The sequence below is a fragment of the Bos grunniens genome, chromosome 24, assembly GCF_055505025.1.
Source record: "Bos grunniens cultivar Pamir isolate PY7600 chromosome 24, Bosgru_T2T1.0, whole genome shotgun sequence".
In the NCBI taxonomy this organism is placed as follows: Eukaryota; Metazoa; Chordata; class Mammalia; order Artiodactyla; family Bovidae; genus Bos; species Bos grunniens.
The window spans coordinates 49,765,462-49,774,971 of record NC_141188.1 but is presented as its reverse complement, the minus strand read 5'-3'; the positions used below and the strand labels follow the sequence as shown (position 1 = coordinate 49,774,971).

General features: G+C 43.2%; 1 pseudogene; it reads right to left on the bottom strand.

Moving 5' to 3' along the window:
• Positions 1-619: 619 nt before the first annotated feature.
• LOC147346244 (protein tyrosine phosphatase type IVA 1 pseudogene) lies at positions 620-1,205 on the bottom strand (annotated as a pseudogene).
• Between the last annotated feature and the right edge of the window lie 8,305 nt (positions 1,206-9,510).

Here is a 9,510-nt window from a genome sequence, read left to right as displayed (position 1 = left end):
ATGAGAGGAATGAACCACATAAAGCATTCGTGGTTCCTGGGATTTGTTCTATGTGATACTCGAACTTCACAAGTATCATGCTGAGTATCAAAATACTCCTAGTCTTTCTAAATTTCTTATATGTTAATTACATTCTGGCATGGAAACAGATTTAAAGACATGACTCAACACTGCATGTTTTCAGGAAAGGTCAATTGGTACAAATTATAAGCACATTTTAAATGCTGAACAGCATGAATTCTTTGCTAGTATCCAAGTAAGTTGAACATACTTACTTGAACAGAGGTTGTAATTCTGCCAGGCTCATGGCCTGGTAAAACTGCTTTTCAACACTCTTGTGGAAGCTTCAGGCTCCCCAGGTTGCGCTAGTCATAAAGTAGCTGCCTTTCAATGCAGGAAATGTAAGAGACATGGGTTTGATCCCTGGGTCGGGAAGATGCTTCAGAGGAGGGCATGGCAACCCACTCCGGTATTCTTGCCTAGAGAATCCCATGGACAGAGGAGCCAGTCGGACATGACAGAAGCAACTTAGCATAGCATAACATAGCATGGAAGCTTCATCAGACTTATTCACCAAGCCAACGTGCTGGCTAATATCTACGACAAATTCCATCCCATCTCAGGTTCCATTTCCGAGCAATGGCATCACACAGCCGGTTTTATCAAATGCAACAGTTGTTTCCATGACCATTGTGTCTTTGAAGCACAGCCGCATTTTAGGACCATACTTCCCCAAACACAAAAGCTGCTTGCTGTTCAAAGCTCCTAGCCACTTTCGTCTTATGAACTGTACTGTATCTTCATATTTCATTCCACCTTCAGTTACTGCTGGGGCGACAGGTGCTGGAACTCTGCCGAGGCCTGCCACACAACGAAGAGCAACGCAACGACCAGGGTCTTCACAAAACTTAATTTTCACAAGACAAACAATCATCGACAATCTGGTTAGATGGTTGTGTGCCATTTTCAAAATGCCAGTTGAGAACATGGATGCCTTCTTTCTCCGCAGGGGTAAGAGTCATAAGTTGCTTCTATAAATAGTTCCTCTATACATTTTTATATATATATATTTTGATATATATTTATATATATATAAACTCTATATATAGTTCCTCTATAAATTTGTTTAAGGTCACATTAGTTGGATTGTGTGTAATAAAGTCTCATCTTTATGTAATTTCCACAGGAGCTGGGTGGTTCATTCGAGCCACGTTTATTCAGTTAAAAAACACTCAATAGGGATATGAAAGAATTTAAAAAATTGAATACAGAAATGATGCAAAGATACTGAGTCTACTTCAGTATACTCCACTTGAAATTCTTAAGTCCTTTCGAGTATGAAGTTGAGAGTAACGGGAAATGCAATGAACCTCGAAACAAGAAGCAGCAATTCTTCAATCCAATAATGTTGAAGCAATAGAAAGGAAGTACCCTGAGGTTTACCCCATCCAGATTCGACCTCTTGTAAAAAACACTCTGAGGATTTCAATTCAACACTTCTGTGTCCAGGTTAATCCCTCTTATGGGGGCTTCTTGATGGACTAATAATGAATTTCTACAGTTCACTTGTCTGCATAGAGGTTGTGCTGTGCCTGGTAGTAATCTCCACTGCCCTTCAGAAACTCCGTAAATGTGTGACCGAGAAAACCTCAGAACTGCTTCCCTCCAGCCTGTTCTCTTGCTGTAGGTTTAGTTATCCAGCGGCTTTCCTGGTGGCTCAGCAATAAAGAACCCGCCTGCTAGTGCAGGAGACATAAGAGACATGGGTTCGATCCCTCGATCAGGAAGATGCCCTGGAAGAGGACATGGCAACCCACTCCAGTATTCTTGCCTAGAGAATCCCATGGACAGAGGAGCCTGGTGGGCTACAGTCCGTGGGGTCGCACAGAGTCGACAGGACTGAAGCAACTAATCAGCAGCAGGTTTAGTTATCCCAAGAAAGGCCCACCCTTAGAGCTTCACTCTCAGGTTCCCAAATGCCGCATAAGTTTAACATGAAGGCGACCATCAGTAAACATCACAATATTTTCTTCTGGAACTCCAGTGGCTTGTTTTGGGACACACACACCTGGGACCCACATACCAAACCCTGGATTTGGAATATTTGTCATGTTTCCCAATTTGTTAATAATACAGTGATCTCAGGAAATAATGAAGAGGCAGTCAGCTAAATCCGACTGTTTCATTCCTTTTCTGACTTATCTATTACCCTAGTACTTTTTATTTTATTGTGTTTTAAACCAGTGATTTATTACATATAATGGCTGAGATAGCATTACTTATACATTATTCATCCAGCTAAACCATTAATAAAATTAAAAACACACATTTCTGTATCATTAAAAAGTCTGTAGAGACACTATTGGAAAAATCATTTAAATGACTTCTTTTTTATAACTCTAGTGTTTACCAAGGTACATACAATGTGTTCGCTCTGAGTTAGATATCATGCATACATGCAGGCTTAGTCACTCAGATGTGTCCGACTTTTTGCAACCCTATGGACTGTAGCCCACCAGGCTCCTCTGTCCATGGAATTCTCCAGGTGAGAATATTGAAATGGGTTACCCTTTCCTCCTCCGGAGGATCTTCCTGACCCAGGGATTAAACCCACATCTGCTATGTCTCCTACACAGCAGAGTGATAAGCACACACAGAAATGTGCAGACAACTAGGCTTACAGGACCTCAGTTCAGAAGAAAAGACAGACACACCTTAAGCAGACATGGCAGCATAAGACTAAAGCCTGAAACATGCAGGATGTGCAATATAGGCAGGTTATTGTCCAGAGAAAGGGAATCTTGAGAGCTGGGGGGAGGGGAAAGTTTGACCAGAGAAATGGGACCCAAGACAGGTCTGAGGCCTGAGCGTGATTTGCATGGGAAGGGGATAAGAAGGTGGCTGTCCCATGGATGGATGGCAGGAGTTTATAAGTGGGAACTAGCAAAAGGAAGAAGGAGGCAGTAAGTCCAGAAAGGCAGTGCTGTGGAGCTGGTTGGAGCCTGGACTTGATGTACACAGACCAGAATGTGAATCTTGTTGTCACCTTTTATAACCGGGTGACAGCCTTGGGCAACTTGAGCTCTCTGTCCTCTCTAAATCAGAAAAGTAATCGTGCTTTCCTTGGTAAGTTGTCACGAGGATTAAAGAGCTCACATATATAAAGCACATCGTTAGGGCTCAATGGTGGTTAACTTTTCTTTTTCAATTGTTGTTTTTGTTGTTTTACTGGGGATAGGCTGGGTGGGATCTCGAATGAAAATCTTGGCAATTTGGACTTTATTCTGTGGCCCAGGAGAGTGAGGTTAGATTTTGTTTCTGAGTGATAATTCAGACATAGTGGAACATACCGCAGTCCTAGGCCCAGTGAGTCCAGTCTGGCCTGAGCGGAGGTCCCAGTAACCCACATCGGCACTTTCAGCGCAAGCTCTGCTACTTCTGCCGTCCTCAGGGTCTCAAAGAGCTGGACACCACTGAGCGACTGAACAAGAACTGCCAGCTCAGCGGAACCTAGGGGATAAGGAAGAGACTGGGTGCTCGAGGGGCTGATGTGCTGTCCCTCCTCCACCCACGGGCAGATACATATACCCACACCCCTCTTGTTTTTCCGTGTTGACAGTATTGATCAAAAATTTGTTTATACTCCACTCTTTCCAGAAAGGACTTAAGACAGCTTTTTTAATTCTAAAATGCACCTTGTATATGAAAATAGGAGTTTACACAAAAGATATTTTATGAGATGATTACCCCTTTTACAAAGGGAGTAACCATACTTTCTTTAAATAGCAGCTCATCTGGTACATTCAACATCAGAGCTGATTGACAATATTTTGCTCTGTCAGCAACTTTTCTGGACTGCTTTGATGGTATAAATATGATTCACAGCATTGACTGGTTTTGATCAGGTTTGGTACTTGAATAAAGGGTACTTAAATTCAAGGAGCCCTTGAATTTATTTTGTGTCATCTTAAACCAAAATAAGGGCTCTGCCTTTTTTTTTTTTTAATGAGTTTCTGTACAGTCTGAGATGTGCAGAGCTGCTGCTGCTAAGTCATGTCAGTCACGTCCGACTCTGTGCTACCCCATAGACGGCACCCCACCAGGCTCCTCCGTCCACAGGATTCTCTAGGCAGGAATACTGGAGTGGGTTGCCATTTCCTTCTCTACAGAGCTAAGCAATGGAATTGAATCTGGTCTAGCGACCTCTGAACTGCCAGTTGGTCATGGAAGCCTGCCTAGAAGAAGAGGCAGGGGAGATTTTCAGAAAAATATGGAAAGATGCCAATTGGCTGACACTGAAAGGGAGACCATCCCAGGAGAAGGGAAAGTGTGGGGAGATGTTGGGGCTGCTCCTCTCCCTAAAGGGCAGCAGGAGAGGTGGTCCACCAGCCTGGAACCTTGGATAAGCTGGCGGAAGACAGGAGCAGACTGGTGACAGTTCTCCTGGCCTCCATCCCAGAAAACAGGTTGGTCTGATGTAGAGATAAGATTCACAACACTCCGTTCCTGGTATCCTTGAGTTCAGGCCTTATCAAACATACCCTTTCAGTGGGCATGTTGCCATGACAACCTTGTAGTCACTGGAGGGCATCTATAATTGGTGGAAAATGGCATTAATTTAGTTATAGTTTTTTTCTTTTTTTTTTTTTCTGGGAGGAGTTTTAGTCCATGGCTACTTTGAGTACTCAGATTCAGATGTCATCTTTTTGGCTGACCAGACTAATAATCACCGTGTAATTTAATTACTCAGTCAGCATCAATGAACTCTTCTGCTGTGCATTGAGTTACAATTTTTGAATACCAGCTTCGTGGGCAGGTCCTGGCTCTGGAAGCTGTAGTTATCCAGATGCGGGTCATAACCTCAGCTGTGCTTTGTGAAGCTACTCAGCCGTGGAATTAGCTCCAGGGGTGCTTGTGCGTGTGAACCCGTCCTGCGTGGTCCACCCGTCAGCTATGGCAGTCTGTTCATTTCCGCCAAAGAGCACATTGTCCCTACTGTCGCCTCTCCTTTTCTTTCATTCTCCTGCCACCTGGTATGATACCATTTTCTAGGCCTAGAAAACCTCCCATCTTGGAATGATAGGAATTTTTCTCAAAAAAACTTTTGTAGTTCTACCTGTTTATTGCTATCAACCCATCTTCCTCCACCCCCGTCATGTGTGCGACCCCATGGACTGTAGCCCGCCAGGTTCCTCTGTCCATGGGATTTCCCAGGCAAGAATACGGGAATGGGTTGGCATTTCCTTCTCCTCAGATTTTTAAATCTTAAAAAATCATGATGAAATACGTATAAATTTATCATGTTAACTATGTTTAAGCGCACAATTCAGTGGCACTAAGAGCACTCATATTGTTACGCTACCATCACCACCATCCATCCACAGAACTCTTCCTTTTGCAAAACTGAGACTCTGTACCCCTTAAACAAAAGCTCTTCCTTCTCGCCTCCTCACAGCCCTGGGAAACCACCATTTTACTTTTTGTCCCCATTCGGCCATCTGGTGTGAAGAACTGACTCATTGGGAAAGACCCTGATTCTAGGAAGGATTGAAGGCAGGAGGAGAGGGGGACAACAGAGGATGAGATGATTGAATGGCATCATGGACTCGATGGACATGAGTTTGAGCAAACTCTGGGAGTTGGTGATGGACAGGGAAGCCTGGTATGCGACAGTCCATGGGGTCGCAAAGAGTCGGACACAACTGAGCGACTGAACTGAACTGAACTGAATTTAACTTCTCTGGGGCTTCATATGGGCTTTCACAGCGGCTCAGCAGTAAAGAATCCGTCAGCAATGCAGGAGACGCAGAAGATTCGGGTTTAGTCCCTGGGTAGAGAAGGTCCCCCAGAGGAGTGCATGGCAACCCACTCCATTATTCTTGCCTGGAGAATCCCATGGACGGAGGAGCTTGGCTGGCTACAGTCCACAGGGTCTCAAAGATTTGGACATGACTAAAGACACTGCTGGGAGAAATATCAATAACCTCAGATATGCAGATGACACCATCCTTATGGCAGAAAGTGAAGAGAAACGAAAAAGCCTCTTGATGAAAGTGAAAGTGGAGAGTGAAAAAGTTGGCTTAAAGCTCAACATTCAGAAAACGAAGATCATCCGGTCTTACCACTTCATGGGAAATAGATGGGGAAACAGTGGAAACAGTGTCAGACTTTATTTTTCTGGGCTCCAAAATCACTGCAGATGGTGACTGCAGCCATGAAATTAAAAGACGCTTACTCCTTGGAAGAAAAGTTATGACCAACCTAGATAGCATATTCAAAAGCAGAGACATTACTTTGCCAACAAAGGTCCGTCTAGTCAAGGCTATGGTTTTTCCTGTGGTCATGTATGGATGTGAGAGTTGGATCCTGAAGAAGGCTGAGCGCTGAAGAATTGATGCCTTTGAACTGTGGTGTTGGAGAAGACTCTTGAGAGTCCCTTGGACTGCAAGGAGATCCAACCAGTCCATTCTGAAGGAGATCAGCCCTGGGATTTCTTTGGAAGGAATGATGCTAAAGCTGAAACTCCAGTACTTTGGCCACCTCATGAGAAGAGTTGACTCATTGGAAAAGACCCTGATGCTGGGAGGGATTGGGGGCAGGAGGAGAAGGGGATGACAGAGGATGAGATGGCTGGATGGCATCACTGACTCGATAGACGTGAGTCTCAGTGAACTCCGGGAGCTGGTGATGGACAGGGAGGCCTGGTGTGCTGCAATTCATGGGGTCGCAAAGAGTCAGACACGACTGAGCGACTGATCTGATCTGATCTGATCTGAAAGACACTGAGCTTGAGCATGCACGCATGCTAAGTCGCTTCAGTTGGGTCCAACTCTGTGCAACCCCATAGACAGCAGCCCACCAGGCTCCTCTGTCCCTAGGATTCTCCTGGCAAGAACACTGGAGTGGCTTGTCATTTCCTTCTCCAGTGCGTGAAAGTGAAGTCGGTCAGTCGTGTCTGACTCTTAACGACCCCATGGACTATAGCCTACCAGGCTCCTCCGTGCATGGGATTCTCCAGGCAAAGTACTGGAGTGGTGTGCCATTGCCTTATACGTCATGCCCAACTCTTTTCAACCCCACGGACTGTAGCTCCTACCAGGCTCTTCAGTCCCATGGAATTTTTCAGGCAAGAGCACTGGAGTGGGCTGCCATTTCCTTCTCCATGAGCTTAAGCAGTGGCCTCATATAAGTGAAATGATACAGTATTGGTTCTTTTTTTTTTTTTTATCAGTGTTCGCTCTTTTGTGGCAAGCTTTTTTCACTTGGCATGATGTCCTCAAGGATCATGTATGTTACCGCATGTGTCAGAATTTCCTGTTTTTTAAGGCTGAATAATATTCTCTTGTCTATTTTCTTTATTCATTTCATCTGTTAATGAACATTTGGGCTGCTTTCACCTCTTGGTTGTTGTGAATAATACTTCAGTGAACATGTGTGTGTGAATATCTCAAGACCTTGCTTTCAATTCTTTGGGGCACATACCCGGGAGCAGAATTGCTGAATCAGATGGTAGTTCTTTTTTTCAGTTTCGTGAGGAACCACCATACTGTTTCCCATCATAGCTGCACCATTTTTACTTTACACCAACAATCTGCAAGGGTTCCAATGTCTCCGTGTCCTTGCCAACCTCTACTTGTTTTATTTTCCCACAGAGCCCATCAGAATGGGCGGAAGTGGTCATAATAAATTTTTCATTAAGGAGAAAGCCTGTCTAACCTCACTGTTTAATAACACTTCTATTAATAGCAGTTATAGTAACTGATATTAATTGAGTACATAGCACATGGTAGCCACTTGTATTAGAGTTCTCCAGAGAAACAGAACCAATAGGTTGGATATGTAAATATGTAAGAGGGAGTTTATTATAGGAATTGACTCATACAATTATTGAGACCAAGAAGTCCTAGGATCTGTCATTTGCAAGCTGGAGACCCAAAGAATCCAGTGGTATAATTCAGTCCTGGTCCAAAGACTTGAAAACCAGGAGCACCAATGCCAGAAGGCTGGATAAAATGGGTTTCTCAGCTCAAATAGAGAGAAAGAATTTGCCCTTTTTCTGCCTTTTTGTTCCAGCCAAACTCTCAGTAGATTGAATGATGCCCACCCACAGTAATGAGGGTGATCTTCTTTATTACATTTACCAATTCAAATTCCAGTCTTTTCTGGAGACACCCTCACAGACACACCCAGAAATAATGTTTTACGATTACCTGGGCATCCCTTAGCCCAGTCAAGTTGATGCAGAAAATTAACCATCTCTATGTTAGTTATCTCACTTAATTCTTACACCAACTTTATGATTCCTGTTTTATAGATAAAGGAATGGAGACCCAGGAAATTTACATAATTGTTGATTCACCCAAGGTCATATAACCAAGTAATCATATGCCACTGAAAGAGGCTACAAGATTCCTCAACACAGAATAAGACCTGCTTAGCAGCAGCAGCAGCAGGGATTAACAGAACAGATTCTAGCAATGCAGTTCTTTTATTTTGCTCCTAAAATTTTGTGACTTTCCAGGTAATGACAATAAAAAATAATGAAGACAATAATGATATTAAAGAAGAAAAAAGAGATTGAATATAACCAAATGTTCAGTTATAATCTCCATATGTGAAAAAACTCTCAATATTTGAACATTTCATATTCATAGAGAACTAAATTAGGTGATTATTCATATAATGGATTTATTTGCTTTATAGAAGGATTCACTGAATTATCCTCTTCTGTGATGAGCTTTCCCCATTCATTTAAAACAGGAATTAATTTATAACAATGTGATGTATATATAGCTCCCCCAGAACCCATCTATTGCACAGCATGAAGCCAAATCAAGTCGCTAAAATGATTTTGATTACTGGATAATGACAGTAGGGAATATGTATTCGCTTCAGCATTTGAGGATTCCAACTACAAAAGGATTTGCAGATATCAAACCACTATCCTTAATCTTGGAGAAATTATGAACGACCAGGAAAATGCCAAAGATGGGTGAAACAGATTATTAAGTGATTTGTAAGCAGCCACTAGAAGAAGGAATCACTTGAAGACTTCTTGTGCATGCATGTTCGATCGCTCCATTGTGTTCAATCGCTCATTCGTGTCCAACTCTTTGTGACTCCATTGACTGTAGCCTGCCAGATTCCTCTGTCTGTAAGATTCTCCAGGCAAGAAAAATGGAGAGACTTGCCATTTCCTACTTCATGGGATCTTTCCAACCCAGGGATCAAACTCTCACCTCTTGCGTCTCCTGCCTTGCCAGGCAGATTCTTTACCATTGGTGCCACCTGGAAAACCCTGAACCAGACAGAAACAATAAGCTGAGCCAAACTGATATCTTTTCTTGTGTGGCTGATGGTACTAGAGAACTAGAAGAGGAGAGAGCCATGGCTTTGCTGTGCATTTGGCAGTATCTCTTGACTTTCTCCTGAAAAAGAAGAAACATCAGTTGAAGAGAATGTCTGACTAGGTGAGCAGTTACTTCTGGCTTTTGGGTTAAGATGACCTGC